Source organism: Stenella coeruleoalba, assembly GCF_951394435.1.
Source record: "Stenella coeruleoalba genome assembly, chromosome: 19".
Classification (NCBI taxonomy): domain Eukaryota; kingdom Metazoa; phylum Chordata; class Mammalia; order Artiodactyla; family Delphinidae; genus Stenella; species Stenella coeruleoalba.
Genome location: NC_137165.1, coordinates 3,449,126 through 3,476,125, shown reverse-complemented (window position 1 = coordinate 3,476,125; position 27,000 = coordinate 3,449,126). Strand labels below are relative to the sequence as shown.

Genomic DNA, 27,000 nt, shown 5'->3' with positions numbered 1-27,000 from the left:
TCAGGCAGGTAAAACATAGGAAGGTCTCTGGAACACATGTGAACACAAAGGATTCATGCAGCCATATTCAGTCAGCAAGTCTTTCTTGAGTGCACGGCATTATTCTAGGTCACCGGTCCTGCGTCAGTGGGCAAAGTGGATAAAGATCTCGGCCCTCCTGGAGCTTACAGTCTCGTAGGAGAAAGAGTTAAGTGGCTGAAGGCCGAGGAAAGCACTGGGGCAGATTCGGTGCCGGTCGTCCTGTGGGCTCTGAGTGTTTACTGAACGAATAAATGAACAGCAGTGAGAACAAGTGGCTCTGCCTAGTGAATCCCCGCTGCGTCTGAAGCCCATAGAGACGGGTTATGGGATTCCCACATGCCACGTGGGATGGGACTAAAGTACAGAGACGGGTGGACCTCTGAACCCCAGGGAGGTGATAAGAAATAACTTCACCCAAACTGGAGAACCCAATGCCCGGTGATGTGACATTCTGTGACAGACACACGGGAAACGTGATCAAAGTGGACACACACACAGAAAAGCCTGTTACAATGGTCCTTTTATGGAGTGAAAACCGGATGTCACTGTAACACTGTTTTTCTGTTCTTTCAAGGAACGCTTGCTAGGCCGGCCCAGTGTGAAGAGAACTGTGCTTCTTCTAAGGGGAAAAAAGAAGAGCATGAAGACGCTCCCTCCCGAATGAGATCACGGACGGAGTGAGAACTTGGAGCTCAGTCGGTGAGCTTTCAGAAAAAGCAGAATTCTAAAATAACGGCCCCAACACATGCAGCTCCCTCTGAAATTCTGAATCATTCAAACAGGTTCTGCTCTCTGAGCGAAGGACATAGTCTCTTTGTTTGCTTTAAACCAAGGGCAAAGGTGGTGCCACTGGCAAAGGCTTTAGTGGAAATTCACCACCTTCCAAATCATCAGTGGCATTTTACTCATTTATGTATTTGCCCATCAACAGATTTTTCTGAGCACTGCATTCAAGCACGATCAGCAAAAACAGACTCAGTTCTACTCCGATGGAGCTTAGGGCCTACCCTAACTTACAGTTTGTAAGAGCCTACAGACGCCCATCGATCCATCACAAGTAAACATACAATTTCAAGTTGCATGAGAGCATAAATGTGGAGATTTGACCCAATCGAAGGGGTCAGAGAAGACTTCTCTGAGGAACTGATAACTCAACTGAAATTTAAAGGATGGAGCAGAAGGTACATGATGACGAGAAAGGAGAAGCAGTCATTCCAGGAAAAGGAACAAAATGTACAAAGGTTAGTAGTGAAAATGAGGGACCCTCAATCTGCCTGAAATACACACAGGGATGCAGTGGGAAATGAGCCTGGAAAAGCTGGGGGGAGCAGATGTTGAAGAGAAGCCACACGAAGAAGCTTTGTCTTCATCCTAAGAGTGACGGGAAGGCATCCAGGAGTGAGTGGTACGCTCAGATTTGCGATTTGAAGCTGTGGTGGACACAGCATGGGAGAGAATGGAAGGGTCAGGGTGGAAGCAGGTAGAGCTTGCAGAGCATCCTGGAGTCACCCACGCGAGGCTGATGAACTGGGATGGCGGTGGAGGAGAGGAAGGGAAGAGGACGAATTCGGAATTGTTTATGAGCTCAAAGCAGCAGATCTTGCTGATTAGACTGGATGCAGAATTGAGTGTGAGAAGGTGTCAAGGTCAACTCCTGGATTTCTGGCTCACATAACTGGATGGTTGGTGGAGCCATTCACTGAGATAGGGCTGGAAGAGGAGCGGGGTTGAAGAAGTTAGCTGCCCAGTTTGTTGTTGTTATTGTTGTTGTTGTTTTAATTAATAGACTTTACTTTTTACAGTAGTTTTAGTTTTACAGAAAAATTGAGAAGTACAGAGTTCCCATACAGTCCCTCACCCACTTTCCCATTACCAACACCCTGCACTAGTATGATGCATTTGTTACAACTGACGAATCAGTATTGAAACGTGATTATTAACTAAGGTCCGTAGTTTACATTCGGGTTCACTCTTTGTGTCGTATAGTTCTGTGGGTTTTGACAAACGTGTGATGTCATGTATCCACCACGGCAATACCACACAGAATAGCTTCGTTGCCCTAAAATTCCCCTGTGCTTCATCTATTCATCCATCCCTCTCTCCTCCCACCCAAACTCCTGGCAACCAGTGATTCTTTTTTACTGTCTCCATAGTTTTGCCTTTGCTAGAATATTATACAATTGGAATCATACAGAATATAACCTTTTCAGATTATCAATATGCATTTTAACTTCCTACTTGTCTTTTCCTGGCTTGATAGCTTATTTCTTTTTTTTCTTTTTTTTTTTTTTTTTTGTGGTACGCGGGCCTCTCACTGCTGTGGCCTGTCCTGTTGCGGAGCACAGGCTCCGGACGTGCAGGCTCAGCGGCCATGGCTCACAGGCCCAGCTGCTCCGCAGCACGTGGGATCTCCCCGGACTGGGACACGAACCCGCGTCCCCTGCATCGGCAGGCGGACTCCCAACCACTGTGCCACCAAGGAAGCCCCAGCTTATTTCTTTTTCACACTGAATAATATTCCACTGTGTGGATGTACCAGAGTTTATTTATCCATTCACCTAGTGAAGGGTATGTTGGTTGCTTCCAAGTTTTGGCAATTATGAATGGAGCTGCTATGAACATTCTGATGTAGGATGTTGTGTGACATAAGTTTTAAACTCATTTGGGTAAATATCAAGAAACCCAATTCCTGATTCATATGGTAAGAGTATGATTAGTTGTGTAAGAAACAGCCAAACTGTCCTCCAAAGTGGCTGCACCATTTTGCATTCCCACCAGCACTGAATGAGAGTTCCTGTTGCTCCATATCCTTGTCAGCACTTGGTGTTGTCAGTGTTTTGGATTTTAGCCATCCTAATGGGAGCGTAGTGGTGACTCCTTGTTTTCACTTCCCCTTCCCTGATGACATACGATGTTGAGCGTCTCTCCACGTGCATATTTGCCACCTGGATATCGTCTTCGGTGAAGTGTCCGTTCGGATCTTTTGCCCACTTTTTAACTGGCTTGTTTGTTTTCTTATTGTTGAGTTTTAAGAGGTCTTTGTATATTTTGGATACAAATGCTTTATCAGACATGACTTGTCTGTGGTTTGTCTTTTCTTTCTCTTAACAGAGTCTCTTGCAGAACAGAGGTTGGTGAGTCGACTTTGAACTTGATGACCCTGAAGAGCCTTTGTGGGGTCAAGGTGGAAATGCCAAGTAAGCAGGGCAAAAGCCCTGGGACAGGAGAGAGCGTGGGAAGTTCCAGGAACCCAAAGAAGGGAGTGTGCTGAGCAGGGCGAACAAGCCCTGTGGGTTTGGGAGAGGAGTTTGGTCTTCATCCCATTGAAGGGTTAATTCCGGAAATGCTGAGGAGTCACCTCTGAAGCCAAGCCTTTCATGTTATTCTGATAGAGTTAACATCATAGCCAAATTCCCTTCTCAAAGACAGTGGGAAATCACACCTCAGGGTTTAATGCAGTGCCTTGGGTTGCATATGTGTTTAATCAATATTTGCTGAGTAAATGAATTAAATGTCTGATTATGTTGTATGGTGGCGTTTATATAAATATCCACATGATAAATTATTTCATTCATTCAAAATATATTTCATGAGTGACTAACACATGCCAGGCATTACACTAGTTACTGTGAACCAAACAGGCTAAGATCACTGCAGCCCTGGAGCTTACATCCCAGCAGGAGGAAATGGTGAATAAAATACAAACATAGCAAGTAAATGAAACCGGACACGAAAGGGATTACCAAGCTCTGGGAGAAAAGCAAATGTAAAGCAAGATAAAGGAAGTGCCCAGTTTGTGACGTCCAGTGGAAGGCCATGGCATGCTTCACTGACACGTGACCTTTAAACAAAGGTTTGAGGGGTAGGGAACAGCTGTGTGGACACCACAGGGGGTGGGGTAAGAGCCGAGGTCCCAGGTGGCAGGAGGCAGGCCCCGTAAGGTCCTGTGTGTGAACCCAGGCTTTCTTTGCGTGAAACGAGGAACTGTTGTGGGGTTTTGCATGGAGGAGTGACGTGATCTGGGCTGCATTTATACAGTGTCCCCCTGTCTGTGGAGGAGGGTGGGAGGCCAACCAGCTCATGACTGCAGTGATTGGAGCAGGAGGTTGAGAGCGGCTTCACTCTAGATCAATGCTGAGGACAGGTTTTCCTGACAGACTGGACATGGGATGACGAGAGAGTGGAAACCAGGATGACGTCAAGGGCTTTGACCTGAGCAACTGGAAGGATGGACCTACCAGCAACTGAAATATGAAGCGGGAGCAGACCTGGGGCAGGTGATCAGGAGCTCGGTCTGGAGGCACCAGCGGCAGGTGCCTGGAGGAGGGCTAAGGAGTACAGGTGTCAGGTGGGCAGCTGCAGGGAGCCTGCACTTGATACAGGAGCTGGAGGGCGCGTAGAAGACACTTAACACTGTGACACCAAGTAAGGTCACCCAGCGAGGAGAGACAGAGAGGACAGCCCACACGGAGCCCGGGTTCTCCAGCACACCTCTCCTCACCACCTCCTCACTACCCCCTGGTCCACAACCCAGCATCACCTGCATCTCACAGCCTCCAGTCGGCCCCCCTGGTTCCACACCTGCCCACCTTCAGCCCACGCTCTACGCCGCGGCCAGGGTGGGCCCGTTAACGCTCAGACCCTGCCGTGTTAGACAACCAGGATGTCTGTCAGCGGATGAACAGATAAAACAAACGTGGTGCATCCAGACAACGGAATAGCGTCAGAAACGTAAAGACTGAAGTGTGGATACACGCTACAATGTGGACGAAACTAGAAAACCTTATGCTTAGTGAAGAAAGCCAGTCACAAAGATCCCATATTACACGGCCCATCTACATGATACGGCCGGAACAGACAAAGCCATAGAGACAGAAAGTAGACTGATGGTGCCCACGGGTTGGAGGGAGGGAGGGAAGAGGAGTGACTGCCGACAGGGAAGGGGGCTCAAAACTTACATAGTGGTGATGGTGCATAACTCGGAATGCACTAAAAACCATTGAATGGCACAGTTTATTTTGTTAACTTATTTTTTATTGAAGTATAGTTGAATTACAATGTGTTAATTACCGCCGTACAGCAAAGTGACTCAGTTATACATATATATACACTCCTTTTTAATATTCTTTTCCATTATGGTTTACCATAGGATATTGACTATAGTTCTCTGTGCTCTACAGTAGGACCTTGTCGTGTATCCATTCTATACATAACAGTTTGCATCTGCTAATCCCAAACTCCCACTCCATCCCTCCCCCCCAACCCCTTCCCCTTGGCAACCACAAGTCTGTTCTCTATGTCCATGATTCTGTTTCTGTTTCATAGATAGGTTCATTTTTGTCACATTTTAGATTCCACAGGTAAGTGACATCATATGGTATTTGTCTTTCTCTGTCAGACTTACTTCACTTAGTATGATAATCTCTAGGTCCATCCATGTTGCTGCAAATGGCATTATTTCATTCCTTTTTATGGCTGAGTAGTATTCCATTGTATATATGTACCACATCCTCTTTATCCAGAATGGTACAATTTAAATCGGTGAATTGCATGGTATGTAAATTACATCCCTGCACAGCTACTGAAAATGCCTGCAGGGCCCCCATTGACTGCAGACAGGAGTCTAGTCACTCAGGCCCCCACCAGCTCACACTGCTTGTCTGCGGTCTGATCTCTACTCCTCTCCCCTCCCCCATCCTCCTGCCCCAGGCTTGCTGTCCCGCAAACATGCACACTTGCTTTTCCTTCCTAGTCTACCACCTCGGGTCCTCATTCCAATGTCACCTTGTCACCTTGGCATCCCACACGTGCCTGTGGTGGCTGTGACTCCCCTTACCACTTTCTCACTTCATCCTCTTCTCACCACCTAGCCCACTGTGGACTCACCCATGGGCTTTACTGCCTGTGTCCCAGCTGGAAGGGATGCTCCTGGGAGGCGGGGAGTTGGCATGGGTTGTGCCCACTGTTGAACCCACAGGACTTAGAACAGAGCTTGGCACCCAGAGGCAGTGAATAAATAAACAGGTCTTCACGAATAAATGGTTATCTCTGTGGGCTACCTTGTACGTCGTACCTTCAGATTTCTTTTCTGACATAGTTGTTTTTTTTCCTGTAAGTTTTCTAGAATGAATATGTATTACTTATACAGTCAGAGGGAAAATGTCATATAAGGAAAAAAAAAAATCCTGACACTGCTCCCCACTGCCCACAGGATGAAATCCTAAACTCCTTAGCATATCCCGGCTTAACTAGAAGACAAGCTCCCCAAAATGGTACAGATAAAGCAGCCTGCAAGGCAGAAACAGAGACACAGATGTAGAGAACAAACGTGTGGACACCAAAGGGAGGGGGCGTGGTGGGATAAATTGGGAGATTAGGATTGACATGTACACACTGATACGTATATAACTAGTATGTATGTAACTAGTAAGAACCTGCTGTATAGCACAGGGAGCTCTACTTCACTTCGCTGTACAGCAGAAACTAACACAACACTGTAAAACAACTATACTCCAATAAAATAAATAAAGAACAAAAGACAAGTTCCCCATCCCCTCCCTGCCCAAGGATGGGATGCATCCTACGTGGTTCTGGTTCCTCAAGTTAAAAGTAGATGTTTCCTGAAACAGAATGGGGGCTCCTTTGCTGACAAACAGTTAAACAGATTGTGTCTCGTTTTGTCTGTTTTGCTAAGGACCTTCCATACAGGCAACGCTGCCTGACTTACTCGACCCGGGAGCCCCTTCGGGGCAGGTGGCTGGTGTCCAGGGAGGAGAGTTCCACGGAACACGCCGAGGAGCACCACCCCCGGCAAGCAGGGCTCCCAGCAATCCAGAAGCACTTCATGGTCTCTCAAGAGACGCGGCTGGAATCCTCAACCCTTTTCCCCGCAGAGACGCTCCTCTTGCTTCAGAACCCAGTCCAACAAAGTCCCACCTGGGAGGACTTCCCCCACCTCTTAATCCAAGCTAATGCCTCACTCCCTTGCATTCCTATAGGACTCTGTTCATATGATTTGAGCTTGTGTCATAATCGTTGCTTGAGTGCTAAGCGATTGAATGTGTCTCCAGCACCAGACCGTGAGCCCCCGGAGGGCAGAAGTGGTGCCTCTGCTCTTGGGTACCAGGGGCCCAGCGAGGGGTGTTTGTGCTCCTGGACCAACTCCCTGGGGGCAGGTGGGCCCCCCAACCCATGTGGCCGGCAGCCGGAAGCAGGCTGGAGAGAATCCCATGTTCGCATTCTTTCCACTTGCCCTTCTCCAGGTCTCTGGCACCTTAGGGGTGAGCGAGCGTCCAGATATCTTTTTCTTAGCTGTTCTCTTTCTGCATCTTTGGAATTTCTCTAAAAGGCTGGGGGATTTTCTCCAGTTTTACTGTGATATAACTGACAATATAACATTCTACTCACTTCAGGTGTGCAACGTAATGATTTGCTATAAGTCCATATTAAATCTAGTGATCACCACAGTAAGTCTAGTTAACACCCATCACCTTGCACAGTTATAATGTTTTTCTCTTGATGAGAATTAAGATCTACTCTCTTAGCAACTTTAAAATATATAAGTGTATGCAGTATTGTTAACTATCTTCACCACGCCGTACATCACGTCCCCAGGACTTATTTATCATAGAACTGGAAGTGTGTACATTGTGTCCACCTTTACTCATTTCCCTCACCCTCTGTCCCCCGTCTCTGGCAACCACCAAACTGCTTTCTGTATTTATGAGCTCAGGTTTTCTAGAGTCCATGTATAAGTGACATCATACAGTATCTGTCTCTGCTTGACTTACTTCACTTGGCATAATGTCCTGAATGTCCAGCCATGTTGTCACAAATGGCAGGATTTCCTTCTATTTTATGGCTGAATAATATTCCATTGTACACATATACCACGATTTCTTTATTCATTCATCCATCTATGGGCACCTAGGTTGTTTCCATAGCTTGGCTATTGTGAATAATGCTACAGTGAACATGGGGTGCATATACCTTTTCCTGTTACTGTTTTCGTTTTCTTCAGATAAACACCCAGGAGGGCAATTGCTGGTTCGTATGGTATAGTTCTACTTTTAATTTTTTGAGCAGTCTCCAAGTTATTTTCCATGGTGGCTGCACCAATTTCCATTCCCACCCACAGTGGACGAGGGTTCCCTGTTCTCTACATCCTCGTCATCACATACCTCTTGTTTTTTTGATGACAGCCATCCTAACAGGCGTGAGCTGATCTCTCCTTGTGATTTTGCACTGCATTTCCCTGATGGTTAGTGACGTTGAACACTTTTTCATGTACCTGTTGGCCACTGGTATAAAAGGGCTGTTTTTAAATCAGAGGATCTGGGTTCTGTCATACTGAGCCTGTCATGCTGAGGCTGACATCTTCTACCAACTTATTAGTTGGCAAAGGAGCTGTTTAGAAAATAAAAACTGCCCACTCTGTGGAAGGAGGGCGGATCTGCTAGAAACTGCACTGGACTGTGAGTCAGGAAACTTACATCTGAGTCTGAGCAGTATCACTAATATCGTAAGGATCTGGGTCAATCACTTAGCTCTTCTGAGACTCTTCTTTCCTCAGTTCGAAAATGAAAGGAGCTCAGAGATCCTTAACTCTTAACTTAGCTCCAAGACGAAAGCCCAGCTGAAAAGCAGTAGCCCTCAGGGAACACATTTGCTGAGAACTTGCCCTTGAGACAGTCTGATGACCATACAGAACCCTCTCGTGCAGGAAAGCTCCATGGTCTCCACCACCATCAACCAGAAAATTCAGATGGGATTTTCGCCCCCCTTGCCAGGCCCTTTCTAGACGGTCTTCGAGGAGGTGTGTGGTCATCTTCTCTCTGGTAGAACATGGGTGGTCAGGTCGGAGAGAGCTTGGCTGTGCCTGGCACTCACCCTACACCACCTCCCTCTGGGCAAACCATGTCCAGAGAACCCAACACGAGGCCGGTTTACAACACGTGCTCCTCACGCACCATCAGCACCCTCTCTCCATCCAGGCCTCTTGTCCTGATCTAGTCTGGAAGCAAATGGCTGCTAGAGCGATGGCTCTGGCCCTCCTACAGGCGAGAAGCTCATGGGAGAATGAGTCAGCTCCTCCTGGACTTCCAGCAGCCTCAGGGCAGAGGGAGGAGGGCAGGGAAGCAGAAACAAACAGAAATCCTGGAGAGACAGTCACCGAGCCTTGCCGATCCTGGGACCCTCCCTGCACAGCGGGGAAGGGCCATTGATCTGGCTGGGGGACGCGGTGATACCGTGCGGGCGGCGTCTCTGGCGAGGAAGGCACAGATGTCCGTGCTGGCTGAGATAAGAGGCTGCTCGGGAAGCCTGAGTCACCGTGGGCCGACTGTCTTTGGAAGCAGGGAGACCTCCAAGCAGTGCAGCCCAGAGGCAAGGCCGGGCTTCCTCCCAGCCTGCGGGCCCTGGGAGGCAGCATTTCCTGTTGGTGTCCTCTGACCTGGGTGGCCACCACCCCTGGGAAGTTTCCGGCCACCCTCACCCAGGCACTGTGAGCTTGCTGCTCCGAGGTCATTGTCTCTCTGCTCATCTTGCGTTTGTTTCCTCTGGAATGTTCCAGGCCCCCTGTAGCGCCCTGTGCCGTGAATCCGAACATTCCAGAGCGGGAGAGGCTTCACTCATTCCTCCTGGGGTTTCCCGATGAGGATCCAGAGAGCTGAACTCTGGTCCAGGTCTACAGAGTACTGGCGGTCACAGTCATGGCCCCCTCTAAGCCTTAATTTCCTCATTTACCTAATTGAGGGTGAGAGGCAGGATGGAACAATTTGGGGAAAACAGACTTTTGGAAGTAGGGTGATACTAGCACCCTATGCCTCCTGCAAATGATTTGCTACCTGCTGGCCGACACCTGCCATTCCATCATTGGATGGCAAGGAAGTACTTCAAGCTGTTCTCATTCATGATTTCTCATGGAAGCAGAAATAACGGTAAATTCCACAAAGGCACTGGTTCCCTTCGGGGGTACAGGAAGCCCTGGTGAAGACTGGGGAAGGAAGGAAGCACAGGTAGAAGATTCCACTTCACGCATTTCTTAGGTTGTGGCCCAAGTGAAGGGACTTTCAGAAATTAGGATGTAAGGGAATACGTGTGAGAACAAATAAGTCACTGAAGGTCAACTAACTCACCCTGGATTTTCCAAGTAGGGAGACCATTACGTCAGTCTTATGAAAGTTCCCAAAGCCAGGAAGGGTGCCTGGAACCTCCACTCAGCAACTCACCACTCTGGGCAAACACACAGTCTGTCGGGTCTCAGTTTCCTCAACTGTCAAATGGGGATGACAGCAGGATTATGAGGAACAAGTGAGGCGCTACCCATCACGTCTGGCCAGTGGTCGCAGGGGGTAAATGTTAGAAGGGTAATAATAGCAAGAACAGTAATAATAGTAGATAAGCCACCCGGCTCTCCGACAAGTTCTCCCCCAACAACCACAGCTAACCATCCTCCTAACCAGCACTCTTGACCCTTCGGTGAAACTTTTTTTAAATGGAAGCAACACAAAATTCTTCTTAAATGAACCTAGCTTCAGTTTTTCACATCCCCATTTCCCCAGACCTCCCTGTGCTAAAGAGGCAAAACCAGCCATCACCATCTTGCCCCCGTGGGGGTCACTCTGGGCTCATTCAAAGGAATGGCGCTGCTGGAGGGCCCCCTACCCCCGACCCACACCAGTGACCCCAAACTCCCAGAGAGAAATCAGCGTGGAGGTGCGATCACACAGCTACCAGGCTGAGGGAACCGGAGGTGAGCTTGTGTTCTCGGAGACCTTGCAAGGGAGGGAGCGGGCTCCTCAACCCAAGCCCCATCCTGGCGCGAAGGCTGAGGGCTGTTGGAGGGGAAGACAGCCCGGTGCCTCCCGGGCCCGGGGAGCAGGACACAGGGACCAGAGCCCACCCTGGGTGGCAGCCAGAGCCGCTGCTGGGGCCGGCGTCCACTGCTGAGCTGTCCTGCGCCCCAGAGCGCCAGTCTTTGTCAAAAGAAGGGATTTGTGCGGTGCAAACCCCCAGGGCCCAGCTTTGTGGAGCTGTCCGTCTGCGTTTCAGCTCCGGGCTTCACCCTCTGGTGAAACTGATCCCTCAGTCACAGCACATCCAGAGCAGAAACAGCAGTCTCACCCTTTTCTGCTGAGAGCTTTGTGTGATCCAGGGCAGTGGGGGGACTCCTGGAACCAGACGCCTGCCCCTGCCCGCAGGGTCCTGCTGTCCTGCTGGGAGAAGGACCCCTGGGCGTCTGGAGTCACAGGAACAAAGTGCTGTCTTTCTCGGCTCTGGTGTCCCCGTCTGAAGGAACACTGCTGACTCAAACTCCATCTTCCCTAAAAGGGGCTGAACACCACCTGTCCTCCTGGAGGCCTGACAGGAACCTGAAGGCGGCAATGCCGATGGTGCTATTCTGGGCAAACTGTGATGAAAGCGTCCTTCACTGCATGTCACGCTTGTCAGGAGAGCCGGGTGGCATTATCACTGGCCGCCACCCATGGCGGGCTCTGGCCCCCGTGCCCTGCTCCGGGGCCCGGGAGGCACTGCGCTCTAGGGCCCACAAGCCACAACTACTGAAGCCCGCGCACAAAGAGCCCGCGCTCCGCAACAAGAGAAGCCACCGCAATGAGAAGCCCGCGCACCGCAACGAAGAGTAGCCCCCGCTCGCCACAACTAGAGAAAGCCTGCGTGCAGCAATGGAGACCCAACACAGCCAAAAATTAATTTTTTTAAAAAATCACTTCCAGGTAAATCAATTAATTTTTTGTAGAAAAAAATGCAAAATCATGTTTCCCAAGGAAAATAAACTTATTTTGTCACTAATGGTACAGACCAAAACACAGAGACATTATTCTGAGTGAAACTAGAGTAGCAAAAACAGCTCACACTATTTCAAAGAGGCTGGGGGTAAAAAGACTAAAAGATATGACAAATGTTGGGCTTAGAATAAAAGAATGCTTTTCTTTTAATTTATCAATAAATTCCTTTATCACATGATCCTACTGGATCCATCTGCTATAACATCACTGACCATAATGTCAGTGATTACGTGTAAGAACGATTACTGCTGAATGTGACAGCAGATACTTTCATCTGTCATTTGTCTAAACTGGTGGTTCTCAACTGGGGGTCAGTTTTGCATGCCTCCCCCTCCCCAAGGGACATGTGGCAATATCTAGAAATATTTTTGGTTGTTATAGCTGGAGCGGGGGGAGGGGGAGTGCTACTGGTGTCTGCGTGTAGAAACCAGGGATGCTGCTAAAATCCTACAATGCAAAGACTGTCCCCACAACAAAGAACTACCTGCCCAAAGGTCAGCAGTGCCAAAGTTGAGAAGCTATGGTCTAAACCACTAATGTGCAGACGCGTCAGCTATGTGGGTAGACAGAGAGAGAGGAGAGAGGAGATGATGGGGGGGTAGAAAGAGCACACAGATTCTTGGTTCTGTCTTTCCTTGGAAATCCACGCTCTAGGAGAAGAGGACGGGTTAAGGTGGTGATTCTGTTCTGAGCCACGATGCTCAGCGGCAGGTGCAGCCTCTCTGCTTGGTGAGCCGGCCCTCCCAGCCAGGACTCAGCGGTGAGGTAAATCATGAAAACTGTGAATGTGGTCAACTTGTGGTCACTGAAAGCTCACCTTTTCAGCTCATCTTGTGAGGAAATGAGCCCAAGTTCAAGGTCCTCCTTTTCCACCCTGCAGGACGCAGGGACTCAGGGAGGAAGCACATTCTTGAGGTTTTGAAAAGAGTACTTGAGTTAAAACTTCCTGGATGAAAATTATATCCGGAAAGGCCATTTTCAGGATTCCAGGTAGCTCACGAGGGAGGTGTACCTCACTGCTGTGTTGAGGATGAATTTTCAAGGCAAAAACGGCCTTTGCACAGGAGGGAACAGAGCGAGCTGCCCTCATGGCTCTCTTGCGGGGTTTCCAAACCTGCCTGGGGCTCTCCCATCGTCCCCACCCCCGCTCTGGAGGTAACTTGGGGGGGTCGGGGGGAGGGACCTTCTAAGGGAACTTAAGTCTGTCCTTCTCCTTCACCTGTCTCTCCTCCAGACCAAAGGGAGTGTCTAAGTTGCTCTCAGGCAAGAGTGTTTCCATTCCCCAGGGGAAGGTGGCCCCGGGAGAGTGGGACAGAGACCCCTGCAGGGGGTCAGTCCAGATGGCTAAGCTCCTCAGAGAGTCCTACACACCCTGGGGTCAGGGGAGCGGCCACTGCTTGAAGGGGAGCAGACAGGGACCTGAGAGCTAGCGCACCTGATGTCCGAGGGCCAGGACACACATGCGGTAGGGACCAAGCGACTTGAAACCCAGTAAGGATAAGGACACATCAGTGGGTATAGTGCTGATACAGCATCCCTGGGACTGAGGCCTCTCCACTGCCCCCGCCTGTGTTAGATGATGGGTGACAGGACTCAGACACCTTTCTGGAAAAACAAAGGCAGTGTGAGAACCCTAGATCTGAATTTTAGTGGAAAACACAGAAAGTTCCTGACTTGACTCTGAATCAGCCAAGTTGTGTTTCCTACCCTCAGGTGGAATTGAACCTCAGAATCGAGAATCTTTTTTTTTTTTTTTAGGTACGCGGGCCTCTCACTGTTGTGGCCTCTCCCGTTGCGGAGCACAGGCTCCGGACGCGCAGGCTCAGCGGCCATGGCTCATGGGCCCAGCCGCTCCGCGGCATGTGGAATCTTCCCGGACCGGGGCACGAACCCGTGTCCCCTGCATCGGCAGGCGGACTCTCAACCACTGCGCCACCAGGGAAGCCCCAGAATCGATACTAATAATACTACTAAGGATACTAATAATGTTAATATCATGATTATAAGAAACAGAGCTCCCTTTCTTGCAAAGTCGAGTACAAAGTTTGAAAACGTGAGCCCCTGGCACTCGTGAACTTATTGGAAATGGAGAAGCTTGAGGCAGACGTGGCTTTCTCTCCTATGGAGGGGGCAAGGCTCAAGAGAGGGAATACCAGCCCTTGAGGCTCCAACGTCAGAAGTTAAATACCCAAACCCGGGGACAGCTGTTCCTGCCTTGGCTTCGATGCCAAGCACATGCTCGATGCCTGCGCTGGGAGTGCTCTAGGCCCAGAGACACTTGAAGAACACTGAGAAGAAACATCCGTCATTTGCTCTGCTTCCTTCGAACAGATTATTTGGGTGTTGGAGTCTTCTGAAACCTAGAATTTCCTTTACAGAAAGCAGGCTGAAGGCCGAGAACTGGGGAGAGGAGCTGGTGACGAGAAGGAGTCCAAGGAATGCGTGGATTCTGCTCAATAGAAGAACACGGGCAGTTTCGTCCTGTAACTTCCAAGCAGCTGCCAATCCCCCGGGAGCACAGGTCCCACCCCGTCCGGTGGCAGCCACGGCCAAAGCCAGTCCTTCTCTCCCGGCCAGTGGCAGGGGGCGAGAGTGTACGATAACAATCGCTTCCAAAGCCATGCTTCGAAGCTCGCTCCAAAATCAAGCACACGCCCACATAAAACAGACCACAAAGCTCATCAAATGTTAGAGCTGAGAAGTGCTTCCAAAATTATCCAGTCTGGCGCCCTCATTCTGCAGATGGGGACTCAGAGACAACGTGCCCTCATCTTGTCACCAAGTTCGAGACCGGGAATAAAGCTGGGAGTAAAACTGGTTCTCCGGTTTCCAGAGCAGGCTGCTTTTATCCACGGCTAACACTTTTTGAAAACAAACAAAACAAATGTTGGGTTTTTTAATAGATATTTTTCAGTACTGACCTCCTCCAGGATGACAGCAGGACACAGCAAGGAAGTAAAACATGACAGTGTGACCCGGATGCTTCGCTCCCCGAGCTGGTTCCAGCTCCCCCTCCAAAGCGATCAGGGTCCGGTTGTGGCCCTGCCAGGGGGCGCGTCTGAGTGTCGCTTCGGCCACGACTGTGGGACATCAGGCAAACCTCTTCTCGGCTCTGTGCCTCAGTTTCCCTACAGTAAAACCAGCTTAGAAACATGATGACTCGAAGCCCCAAGGAAATTCCTGAGCAGCTCTGTGTCTCTGCGCCTCCAAGCCGGCGAGTCCCCTTCCAGAGAGGAGGGATGGACCTTCCTCTGGGGACGTGTCAGGTGGTAATTAGTACAGAGAGACTCAGGCCTCCCAGGGGTCACAGAGCTTCCCTGCTGCGGTGGCCCTAACTCTCCCCCGGAAGGCTCTGCCGGTCAGAGCCCCCGTCTTGTTCCGGGACTATGGGCCTGGCTGCAGGAAAGGACATTTATGTGGTTTCTCTGCCTCTGTTTTGATTTTTTTTTAATTGTCCTGCATATCAACCCAGCAGGCTACAATTTGTTTTATCTAATTTGTATTGGATGGAATCCATTGGGAGACCTGACCATCCAGGCCATACAACGTATGACAATTATTATGCTGGATTCTTGATTACTTGACCTCTTTGAACTTGCAAAATTGTTTTTCATTCTATGATTTATTCAATCATTCAATGAGAATTTGTTGAAAATTCATCGTATGTGAAAATACCTTGTAAACTCTTAAGGATATATGCAATTATTAAATTTTAAGACGTGTGGGAGATACGACAGATGTAGAAGACACAATTTCTGCCCTTAAGGAACTTATAACTTGTTTAGCCTATCATGTGTATTTCCCCTAAACTTCTTAGACCAAGACTTGAGCGTCTCCTAATAACAGAGAGAAGGTGCCAGGTGCAGCTGGAGCCTTTCCATCGGGGTTTTCCCAGTGTCCCTCCCTAGTCATCACTGTCCCATCCCAATGACCCATGTCAGCTTGGGATTCACTATGATCACTAGATCCTTTTCTTTTGTCCTCTATTCCATTTGGAGTTCATTCTGACCACTTGGAGATTATTTAATTCTATAGACACAAAGCCTACCTCCCCAATCTCGAGCTGACTTTGGCGACCTAGTAACAATAGTTTCTATTTCATTCAATGTGTCATTGGGGAAAGAGGGGGACATCACATTTGTGGGACCGGCTGCAGCAGGCCCCCAATCCGAAGCCTTGTGACCTGCTACTAATGATATTTCCTCAGGGAGCCCCTGGGGAAGGGGGCCAGAGAAGAGCCTCACAGAAAGCCAGCCTGGCCTGGCCTGGAGCTCTGCTCACAGCTCTGAACACTCTTCCACACGCTTCGCCAAAACACAGCCTTCAGGAGCAGTGAGAGAACGATGAGTTTGTCCCCAGCGAGGCAGCCAGCCGCAGTGGTTGAAAACTACGTGGTTTAGGTGGGAAGGGTGAGAAAACCAGATTCAGGGGGTGCCACCTGCCTGAAAGCAGGGGTAAACAACCCCTCAGCGGGCGGGCTACAGGCAGAGCTCCCGTCCACCGTAGCCACGAAGGCATCTCTGGCCGCAAGAAGGGGAGGGAGAACTGGACCTCACTCCCTACCTGGAGAGGGTGCCTGGCTGGCCCTCTGCCCCCATGTCCGTCCCCCTCTGCCCCCTGTCCCCACCCAGAAAGATGCCTGGACCTCACTAGACAATGGATCACATAGCCTTTTAGGCACTAACCACTTTCCACCATCAAGGCCCAGAAAAATAATAAAAGGGGAAATCCAAGGTGGGGAGGGGTGATTGAGTGACATAGCAAGTTTCTGGAATTGGACCCCTTCAGCTGTACCCATCAGTCACCCTCGGAAGCAAGGGTATGCATGCAGAGGAGGAAGGTGGACGGCCTCCGCCCTTCCCTCCTGGTCCCCGCCTAGGAGGGACCGCCATGCCAGTATGAGGGGGGCTGGCAGGCCCTGCGCTCTGGGGACCCTGTCATGTCACCCTTTGTTTGGAACCCTCTGGCTCACCGCTTCCTTCCTCCAGGCCGCGCGCCCCGTCCACCGGAGCGGACGTGCCAGGGGTGGGGCTGGAGGCGAGCGAGGGGCGGAGGCACACCCTGCCCTCCAAGACGCCAGGCTGCTCTGCATCTGCTCGGCCCTCTTCCCCTCTCTTCCCCTTCCCGGTGTTTCAGGCTGTTCTCTCTCTCCCCACGTCTCTTCCAAGGAGACGAGAGTCAGACCTGCGGGCGTCGCTAATGCGTTCCAGGCGCCAGAAGAAAGCCTGGCGCGGCCTGCCCCGCACCCCACCCCTGGCCCAAGCAGGCAGGTGGCGCCACCCGATGGCCGCGGCCTGAAGCTCAGCGGGAAGGAGGAGGCTTTTAGGGTGGGGCTGGAGGTTTCCGGCGACCAGCTCAATTCAGAAGCTCTGGGGGGAAGAATTCCATCAAAGGTCCTTGCGGCAAAAGTTCCATAAATGAGAACGCTTCAGTCCTTAGAAACGAACGGTGACGAGCACTAAAGATTTGTGGGGCGTTCGGACAGCCCTCTTTGTCTCATTTTGCTACCTCCGTACTTCTATCAACCTTTTTTTGCTGTTAATTCCAGTCTGGAGCCCAGCTGGGTTGTTTCTAACGTCCAGTCCTTTGAAGAGTGGAGATTTGTGCTTCCAACCTCGTGTTAAACAAAACAAACCAAGAGAAGACGCTGTGCAAATTCAATTACCTAGTCAGTGTGTGGCCTGGTGAAATCTAGAGGAGGAGGGGAATTTGCAGTAAACGAAGCAAGTGGAAATAAATGATGGTCCTGTCTTGGAGAGACACCACAGGCCACTGATGTGGAGAGAATGGAGAGACACCACAGGCCACTGATGTCCGCTCGGACCCCAGCCACGGTGTCCTGCTCCAACCTGGCCAGGAGCTGCGCTCCCGTTCCTCAGACACCAGTCTCCAGCGTCCAGACTTCCAGCTGCTCTTTATGTTACCGAGTCCAAGCTTGCTCTGCTCACTACATGACAGACCAATGAATGGGAGACGAGGTGTTGAGGCAAGGAAGACGGCTTTATTCGGAAAGCCGGCAGACCGAGAAGATGGCAGACTAGCGTCTCCGATAAACCGTCTTATCGGGGGTCTGGATGCCGGCTTCTTTTATAGAATCAGAGAGGGCAGTGAGGAAGTAAAGTAAAAGGGCCATCAGTCTTGCAAAACATCGCCTGGAATGACCGGCCTCGGTGAGGGGATGTGTTAGTTTCTTTTTTCTTGCAGCCATTCACAGGTGGGCAAGGTTCCCTGAGGCAGGTCATTATGTACAATTATAATGACAAAAGCAAAGAAAAGCAAAGGTTAAAGTCAAAGAAGCAGATCCAACGTGGAGTCCAATTTAGCTCTTCCCTGTTACTTTTCCAGGGGGCTCACAAGCCCCCAGACCCCTCTGTTGCCAGTCCCCATGTCCTGCCAACCTCCCAGAATCCTTCTCGCCGGAATCCATCTTGGCTGAGTGATGCGTGCGCCACCAGGAAGGACCCTGAGTCAGAACGATTGGCCAGAGACAACCCAGAAACTAACCCCATCACCATAAAACCCGAGACTGCGAGCCACGAGGCAGAGCAGTCCTCCTGGGTTCCCTGACCCTGCTGCTCTCCACCCGGGCGCCCCTTCCCAATGAAACCTCTTGCTTCATCAGCAGGTGTGTCTCCTCGGATAATCCATTTCCAAGTGTTAGACAAGAGCCCACTCTCAGGCCCTGGAAGAGGTCCCGCTTCCTGCAACACCTCCCCGTGCCCCTCCCCATGGCTTCCCTATTGTTTCTCTCTGTGCACCCAGAGCTATAGGTTATAAGACACACCGTGCTTTCAGAGCTGTTGGAATGTGTTTTAAGTGCTACTTAGAATTAATGAAACACAGGCCCTGGTTTATAGCTGCCTCACCCGTGTCTAGGACAGTGTTCTGCATGCAGTACATGTTCAGTAAATATTTCTGTGCTTTGTCAGAGGTTCTGGCATCAAATCCCAGGGGAGGGAGTGGTGGAGCAGAGCACGGGCTGGAGGAAGATAAAAGCAGAAACGGACGAAGCAAGACAAGATGAAATCCCGGGAGCCCTCCTCATGGGTCGGATATGTCCGCTCCCCGTGGTTCAGGGAAAGAGTTCGGGGCTGAGGGCCCAGTCACCCCAGAGTTCCAGCTCTCTGATGGCCTGGCTGTCACCAGAAAGCCACTTCATCCCTCTGTCATGCCCCACATTCAACAATGACAAGGTAGTAATAGCTAATCTTTACCAAGTCCTAACCACACACTTGAGATTTTACACGTATTAATGTATTTTCCTTAAAAATGGAGAACCAGAGTCACTGGCCCTTTTCATTTTAAGAAGGATAATGGGAGGGGCAGCCACCCACAGGTCATGTGACCTTGGACAAGCCACCACCCACGCTTCACAGCTAAGGAAACGGGATCACAAGAGTTAATCACAGATACCCTGTCTCCACTAGAGGTATTTTATAAAGACAAAATACAAGACTGAACATCAAAGAGCTTTGAAAACCTCAGAGCCAGACAACTGTGAGAGGTTATTATGGGCAAACAATGACATTACAGATTGGGAAGTGCTCACTGTCATCAAGGACAAGGGTCCTATTTCGCTCCAATGCATCACCATAAGAGAGACAGTCCCTGATCTCAAGGCATAAATTTGCCCCAATGAAGCCTTCAGAGATGGTCCAATCGTTGTCATTACTAGTATCAGAAAACACAATATAGGGCAAAAAAAGCATCAAGATGATCTTATTGCAATTTCTAAAGACGGTATAATAGATGTGGACATTTATGTATTAAATAAAAGTGTGCTGTGTGTATACTTTTTTAAAGGTGAATTAATGGACACTTCTGAGATTTTGTAACCAACTCAATTTATAAATATTCAATTTTATATGGGCTCCCCTGGTAGCGCAGTGATTGGGAGTCCGCCTGCCGATGCAGGGGACACGGGTTCGTGCCCCAGACCGGGAAGATCCCGCATGCTGTGGAGCGGCTGGGCCAGTGAGCCATGGCCGCTGAGCCTGCGCGTCCGGAGCCTGTGCTCCGCAATGGGAGAGGCCACAACAGTGAGAGGCCCGCGTACCGCAAAAAAGAAAAAAAAAAAATTAAATCTTATACTTATATTTTATGTTTTTCCTTTTCATCTTTCCAAGATTGAATCTTCTAATAAATAGTTCATTAATAAATCATAGCAGGAAAGAAAAAAGCATCCTAGATGTTTCTACAGATTCCAGGAACCCAAAGGAATTGATTTTAGGTCTTGAAGAATTAGAATCATATAAAGTACCAATAGAGATAATGGTAGTCCTACAAAGACGGAGGATAGAGGGGTTTTTAATTAGTCCCATTTTCCCTTGTCTCTTTGTTCTAATCAGAAAATCATTTCAGTCTCTATCTTCCTCCAGATCAGTACGGCCTTGAGTTTACAGGATGGGCTTCCCTTGCCCCCACCTGACGGCTCAGGAGCCACTGTAATACTGCTCATTTCCCCTCTTCAGTAGTATTTGTGACTCTGTAAAAATAACTTACAACAGCTGATATGTAAAAGTTCGGCAATCTGATACCTTTAAATACGCTCAACATCGGACTTAATTTCTAGAAGGGCAAGGGAGACTCAAGGAGCTGGAAAGTACAGCTTCATCAGCACTCATGTAGAGGAGTGATTCTCCGTGAGCATCAGGACCCCTGGACCACTTGTTAAGCACAGATCCCTGGCCCCATCCTCAGAGGGCTGGGGTGGGATTCCAGGACCTGCATGTCTCATAACCTCCCAGGTTACGGTGGCGCTGCTGGTCTTGGGATCCCACTTTGAGAACTACTGACACAAACAATGGTTACTGGAAGAGCCAGCAAAGACAAACCATGGAAGCCTTCTCTTCCGTTTTCCTTGGGATGTGGGCTGCTACGGGCAAAAGGGCTGGGATTAGGAAAAGACTAGGGAAGACACATTGGGCAGGGGGATGGGCCTCGTGTATAAAACCTTTGCCACAGTGTTTCTGAGTTGGGCTCTATATGCGCCCTGGCATTCTCCATCGGTGGGCTAGACATCATGAGATCTAAGGTTTTTCTTTTGGGACCAGATCCTGTCTGCCTCCCTGGGATTCCAAAGGGGCTTTCCCTGAGGTGACTCAAAGAGGCCAAGGCTCCAGGGGGAATTCTCCAGCACCAGTAACCATGACAGAGCCCACACAGCCCCTGCAATGCTCAGAGGCTCATAAAGAAGGGGAGTACATGGTCCCATCCGGTGGTACAATGGGAGCTTCCCATCTGGAAGTGATCTGTGTTGCTACAATCCGAGACTACTGGGAGCATTCTCTCTCTGCGGTACATATTGATTATTAGATAAGCACTATAGATAGGTAGATAGGTAGATAGATAGATAGATAGGAGAGAGAAGGGGGAGAAAGAGAGACAGAGAAATTTTAAATAGCCCATAGATCATTGAGATATTTTGTGTAATGCAACATAGTTCAGATTTGGAAATACTGGGTCACACTCCCTGTTTACCACCTCCTGAGGCATCCATGTGTGTCAAGCAAACCAATGCTACCACCGTGACCAGACCTAACTGCACCAAAGGAAGGTGCCCGGATTAGGAGCTCCACTGAGCCAAGAGGGAGCCGGCCCCCCACTCCCCCGCTCGGGTAGCTGAAGGAAGGGAAGCAAACGGGCACCGTGAGCCCTCCCCAAGTGCCTGGCCCTCCCTGGGCTTTCATTTCTTCCTCAGCAACGTGAGGATGCTGGCTTCCACCAGCTCGGGGGCCCTTGCGGCTCTGACCGACATGAACACAGTAACCTTCTGTTCTTTCACACGCCACCACAGGTCCCCTCTTCTCTATGCTATGCCCGGAACTTGCTCTATCATCAGATTTGAGTTGGGGGGTGTTGGATGCTCAGAAAGGCTGAGAACAGCCCATAGGAAACCAGGGCCGACTTCGCACTGTACGGTCAGACTCAAATGGCAAGGACCGTAGACAATGTTACATTGTGGGGTTTAAAAACACTCATTTCTAAGAGCCTGGGCTTACTGAGTCAGCGATCTGGAACATTCTCAAGACACTAAAAATATCCTGAGAGTGGACTGAATTTTAAACTGTGCTTTAAGAAACTTTCTGTGCGAAAACAATTGGGCATTTCTTCTTTAAAACAGTTATGCATTTTCTTTATTTAGATTTTTCACTACTGGAAAGAATAAGAAATACAGAGGGTGTTCGAGCCTCAGAGGGGAACTGAACATCAGGGCCCATAAGGCCATCCAGTCCTAAGATTCTATCCAAACAGCCAAGATTCTACCCAGAGGACCACGGTTTATAACCTTAAATCTCTCAATTTACATTTTCAAAGCAAAAAAGATAAAATGCTTTCTTTCCCTTCTGACTGATAGTTTGAGGGTTCCCGTTCCCGGCATCAACTTGCAGGACAAAGGGTTCTTTTCAGCCAGGAGTTGGCATCTACCGAATGCTTAGTTCTTGGAATCGCCTGCCTGCTCCTAGCAAGACGTGAGCAACATATCCGTAAACGGTCTGAAACAGGTAAAATGGACACCTGGGTCTCACCACCCCCCAGGCAACCTTTTCCTAATTCACACTAAAATACATTTGGGGACATAGGGAAGGCAAAAGTTCATGATGCTGAAAACTGAACGTGGTAAACCACTGCCTGGATCCCAGCACAAAACAGAAGGAGCTGAAAGGAGAAAGTGGCTTCTCTGATGTTCTCAGATGGGCTCTGAATCCAGGGGCTGACAGTGAGAGAGGCACAGAGACCCAGCGGCCGTCACTCGCCAGAAACCGCGGCATCGAGATGCCGCCAAGAAGACGTTCCTTCCCATTCGGGGGCTCGCCCAGGGCCTTCCCTCGGGCCTATGGATTCAGACTCCAAAGATGAACGGGCACCATCGATCTGGCAGCAAACACACCCTTTAAAACTAAAATAATCTCCCCTCAGGTTGGAGCAGGCTCTTCATCCATCTGGTCTTAGCTCGGGCCACCAGAACTAAACCCCATAGACGAGGCGGCTCAATCAACACAAACGTATTTTCTCACAGTTCTAGAGACTCAAGTCCAAGATGATGGTGCCAGTATGGTCAGTTTCCAGTGAGGGCCCTCTTCCTGGCTTGCAGGTGGTCACCTACTAGCTGCGTCCTCACAGAGAGCAAGCGAGCGAGCACAAATCCCATCATGGGGGCCCTACCCTCATACCCTCATCTAAAACCTAATCATCTCCCCAAAGCCCTGTCTGCAAATACTTTCCCACTGGGGGTCAGGGCTTTCACACAGGAATCTCAGGAGAGACGCAATTCAGTCCACAGCACGTCCACTTACTGACCACCTGTTATGTGTCAGACGTGCTGGTTGCAAGGGATGCAGACGTCAAAACACAGACCCTGGCCTTAGGGAGCTCCCAGTTGGGAGCTTTGCCCACAGTCTCAGGGACCCCTTCACTGTGGGGGGGCATCCTTTCCCTGGCTTCGGGGGGCTTTTTCCTTCCAACAGCCCACAGATGCAAGTCTTTTTTGGACAGCTGCCCTTGGGCTACTGGAGCGGCTCTTCCAGAACCAGCCAGAAATGGCGGGGAGCCTCCAACCCCCGCTTGGTGTGGCCCGTGGCCAGCGATTGATGGGTAGGAGCCCAGAGAACCCGGCTCCCTTGCTCTTTGCTCCCAGAGACGCACTCAAAACTTACAAAGGCCTAGCTGACACTCCAGGGCTCCCCTTCAGAAACAGGCTGAAGTTACCCCTCCGGGACTCAGCCTAAAACCACACCCTCTCCAGCCTGCTCCTCCCACTGCTGTGCGGACACCAGGAGCACAAGGCTTGCAGGAGAATCGTCATCTCGGTATCCCTCCTGGGGGCGCCTGACCCAGAACCAGCACCTGGGTGAACGGGGCACAGTGCCAGGCTCCGTGGAGGACTTGCCACCCAGAGCAGCAGCATTTCTCCACTCGGGAGGCCTCCCTGGGGGGCTGGGCCTGAGCAGCGAGACACCGGCTACTACGCTGGATGTGACTTTTATGACGAAATGTTACCAGAGTCACTTGGGTTCAGAGGAGAGAAATCATGGAGTATTTTTTTTAATCATTTTTGCTTGTGGAGAACCAGAATCCAGAAAGGCCAGGTAATAGAAGACAGGCCTCTGAACAGCACACCAAGGGGTTGAGACTGTAATTATCCTAAATCCCATCTTTCATCAGTATCTCCCTTGCTCTGGAGTCTCTCGTCTCCAGGGCAGATTGCAGGTTCCAGACACAGTGAGGCTTGGGGCTGCCACAGCAGGGCGCCAGAGCGGAGGCAACCGCAGGAACAGAGAAGAAAGCCTGGCGGTGCTTGTGGAGGGAACCCCAGGGGTCTGGAAGCTGGTGTGAGAGGTGAGATGGAAAATGGTTAGTGTCGGAGTGGGCTCAGGCCCCCGTAACAAAGCACCACAGGCCGGGCAGCTCAGACAAGACACTGACTTCCTCACAGTCTGGAGGACTCTGAGATCAAGCGGCCAGCAGGGCTGGTTTCTCCCGAGGCCTTGCTCCTGGGCGCTTAGATGCCGCCTTCTGCCTGTGTCCTCACCTGGTCGTCCCTCTGCATGTGTCTGCGTCCTAATCTCCTCTTCTTGTAAGGACACCAGTCTGGGCATAAAGCTTGGACTAGACGAGCCTGCGTGCCTGCCCACCTCGGGCCGCCTGGCGAGGTGGGCACACAGCATCTCACCCCAGGGGTGCAGGTTCAGAAACGCAGCAGGGTCCGATCACCAAGTGCTGACCAAGCCCCGGTGAGTCAGTTCACACCCAGCAAACTCAGAACAGGCGGCTCCGTAAGCTAGAGTGCCTATCTAATAATCTACCTGCAGAGATTTCTGGAAGGTTACTGAGTGCCGGTCATTTCCGTGGGACCCTCTTTTCCTGCCCTATCCCATCACCCCACACTGATTACAAGCTTTCTGTGGCCCCCAAACTGTGTCCTACTCGATTTCATGTCCCCGTTCACTCATTCCCAAATGTATCTTATTAATATTTGTCCACCCAGTACCTAACACAGCATCTTGCATGGAGCTGGTGGCCAACATATGCGTGTTGGTGGCCACGCTGGCAACACGGGGAGTGTCAGCTAAGGGCACAGGCTCTGGGTCAGAACCCTGTTTCTACCAAGTACCAGCTGTGTGACCCTGGGTAGAACCAACTGCTCTGAGCCTCAGTTTCCTCATCTTATCAAGTTAGGGTGATACTTACAGAACCTCACAGCGTTATTCTGAGCATTGACTGAATTAATCTATGCGTTCATTATACCCAAAGAGCAGCAAACGGCACACAGTGAACAGTATGTTCGTGCTGGTCATTTTTTTTTTTTTTAATATCCACTGTGTGCTTGACACATTACCTAGTTTTTCTCATTAAATCTCCAGACAACTATCAGGTGATGTTGTCACCTCCTCCTCAAAGAGGTGGAGGCCAGGCTACTCACCTGGTAGGCGGCAGAGAGAGAGAACATGAGCTCAGAGCTGAGTCTCACACCTGCCCTCTCTCTACTGCAGTGCAATTAGGCTGAAATCAGCCTCACCCAAGAGGAACATCTGCAGGTGCTCACAGTCTGAAGTGGGAGGCCAACATCGCATCAGGCTCCACCCCAAAAATAAGGGGTTCAGAGATGTGATCAAGTCCCACCTCCTACCGTACGTGGTTGCAACCCTGGATGCTATATCAGTATCCCATCCAAGTTCCAAAGCCTTTTCATTCCATCAGCCCCAAGGCATTCCTAGCATTCAGTGCCCCCAAAATGTCCCCCTGGCTCTCAGCCAGACCACCAGCATGCCAGCTGTGCCCACGTACTGGAAAGCAGATGACCGTTGGTGAAAAACATAGACTGTGACCAGGACAGGATATTACTGTGCTTTTTGACTCCTAAGCATTCCTTCAGCCCCATGATGGCGGAGAGTTAAACACTGTCAGCACTAATTCTAATTAATTAGAAGCAACAGTCTAGAGCCATGGCTGAGGCTGAGCTCAGTGGAAAAGAACTCCATGCTTGACTAGCGATGTCCGCCGGGGCACAGGAGGAAGGGCAGCACACAAGATGCACGTCTGCCAGCCCTTCCTCAGGCCAAGCCCCTACGCTCAGGTATTGAGAAAGCACCTGGTAACCATGGGGTTTATTCCCGGGAGGGGACGGGAGGGGGACATGAAAACATAGATGTGCCATGGTCCCTGCCTTCAAGAAGAAACACACGGAGGTGACAGATCAAATTAAAATATAAATACAAATGATGCGTAGGGAAAACTGCTCTGTTTTTTTATGGGGTGGGGCTTTCAGGGACTTTCAGTTTTCTCATCAGGCTTTAAATGCAGTCAGTTGTCGCCTGCCTCTTACAGAAGCCAGGCTATCAAAACCAAACCATAATCAACCTCGGGACTGGGCCCTGCACAGCATTGAGCCCAGCCCGTCCCCCTGCAAAACCACCTTCGGCAACAACCTGGCACACTGCCCAGTCCCTTCATCAGCCCAGCCGGGCACGGCAGCCACTCCAACCCAATCAACCACGACTCCTAGAAAGTGTTTCCTTGGGCTCGGCCCAAACCTCTTTTCCTAATTTCCATCCAATCGTCCTGATTCTGTCTTCCAGGGCCATACACAGCATGAAGAACACCACTCATCTGAGGTCGGCGCCCTTCCTGCTCCCAGTTAAGCAGTCCCAGGACTTGCCCCGTTTTCCAGGTGACCTGGTTTTCTCAGATCACCTAACTTACCCTGGGCTGGCTTCTTTGGACCTTCTTTGATCTCACAACTCAAGGCGGCTGCCTGCCTCTCTCTGGGCTCCTCCTCCCTGATCCTGGTGTCAAATTGCCTCCAGGCAGAAAGCTCCGGCGATTATAAGGCTCACTTCATTGTCATCCCTTTTCTCAGGCACCACAGTTGTGCACCACCTGTTGTCCGATGCCTGGGAGAAAAAAGTTCTTTTATGTACCCTGTTCAGCTTTCCAACTGACAATGGGAGGTTAAGTCCAGGCCTTGTTATCACACCATGGAAGTCCCCACAACATACATTTGTGATTTTGAGAGCTATTTCTGAGCGTTTTTAGAGATCCATCCAGTTGAGAGTCCCATCAGAATGTCTGGTCCGGGAGCTCTCCACAGGGTTTTTTATGTCTGAATCTATACAGGTGCTGGCATGTATGTTATCACTTAATTCTCACAATTCTGTGAGGTGGGTATTAT

The 27,000-nt window shown here is 50.2% G+C and overlaps 1 protein-coding gene across 2 annotated transcripts in view; it reads right to left on the bottom strand.

The window, feature by feature from the left end:
• TEKT3 (tektin 3) overlaps nt 1-26,609 on the bottom strand; it is a 164,397-nt gene extending 137,788 nt beyond the window's left edge. For both annotated transcript variants that reach the window (XM_079903870.1, XM_079903871.1), the window contains exon 1: nt 26,532-26,609. The gene's annotated coding sequence lies outside the window, so the exon portion shown is untranslated. The remainder of the gene's footprint in view (nt 1-26,531) is intronic.
• Between the last annotated feature and the right edge of the window lie 391 nt (nt 26,610-27,000).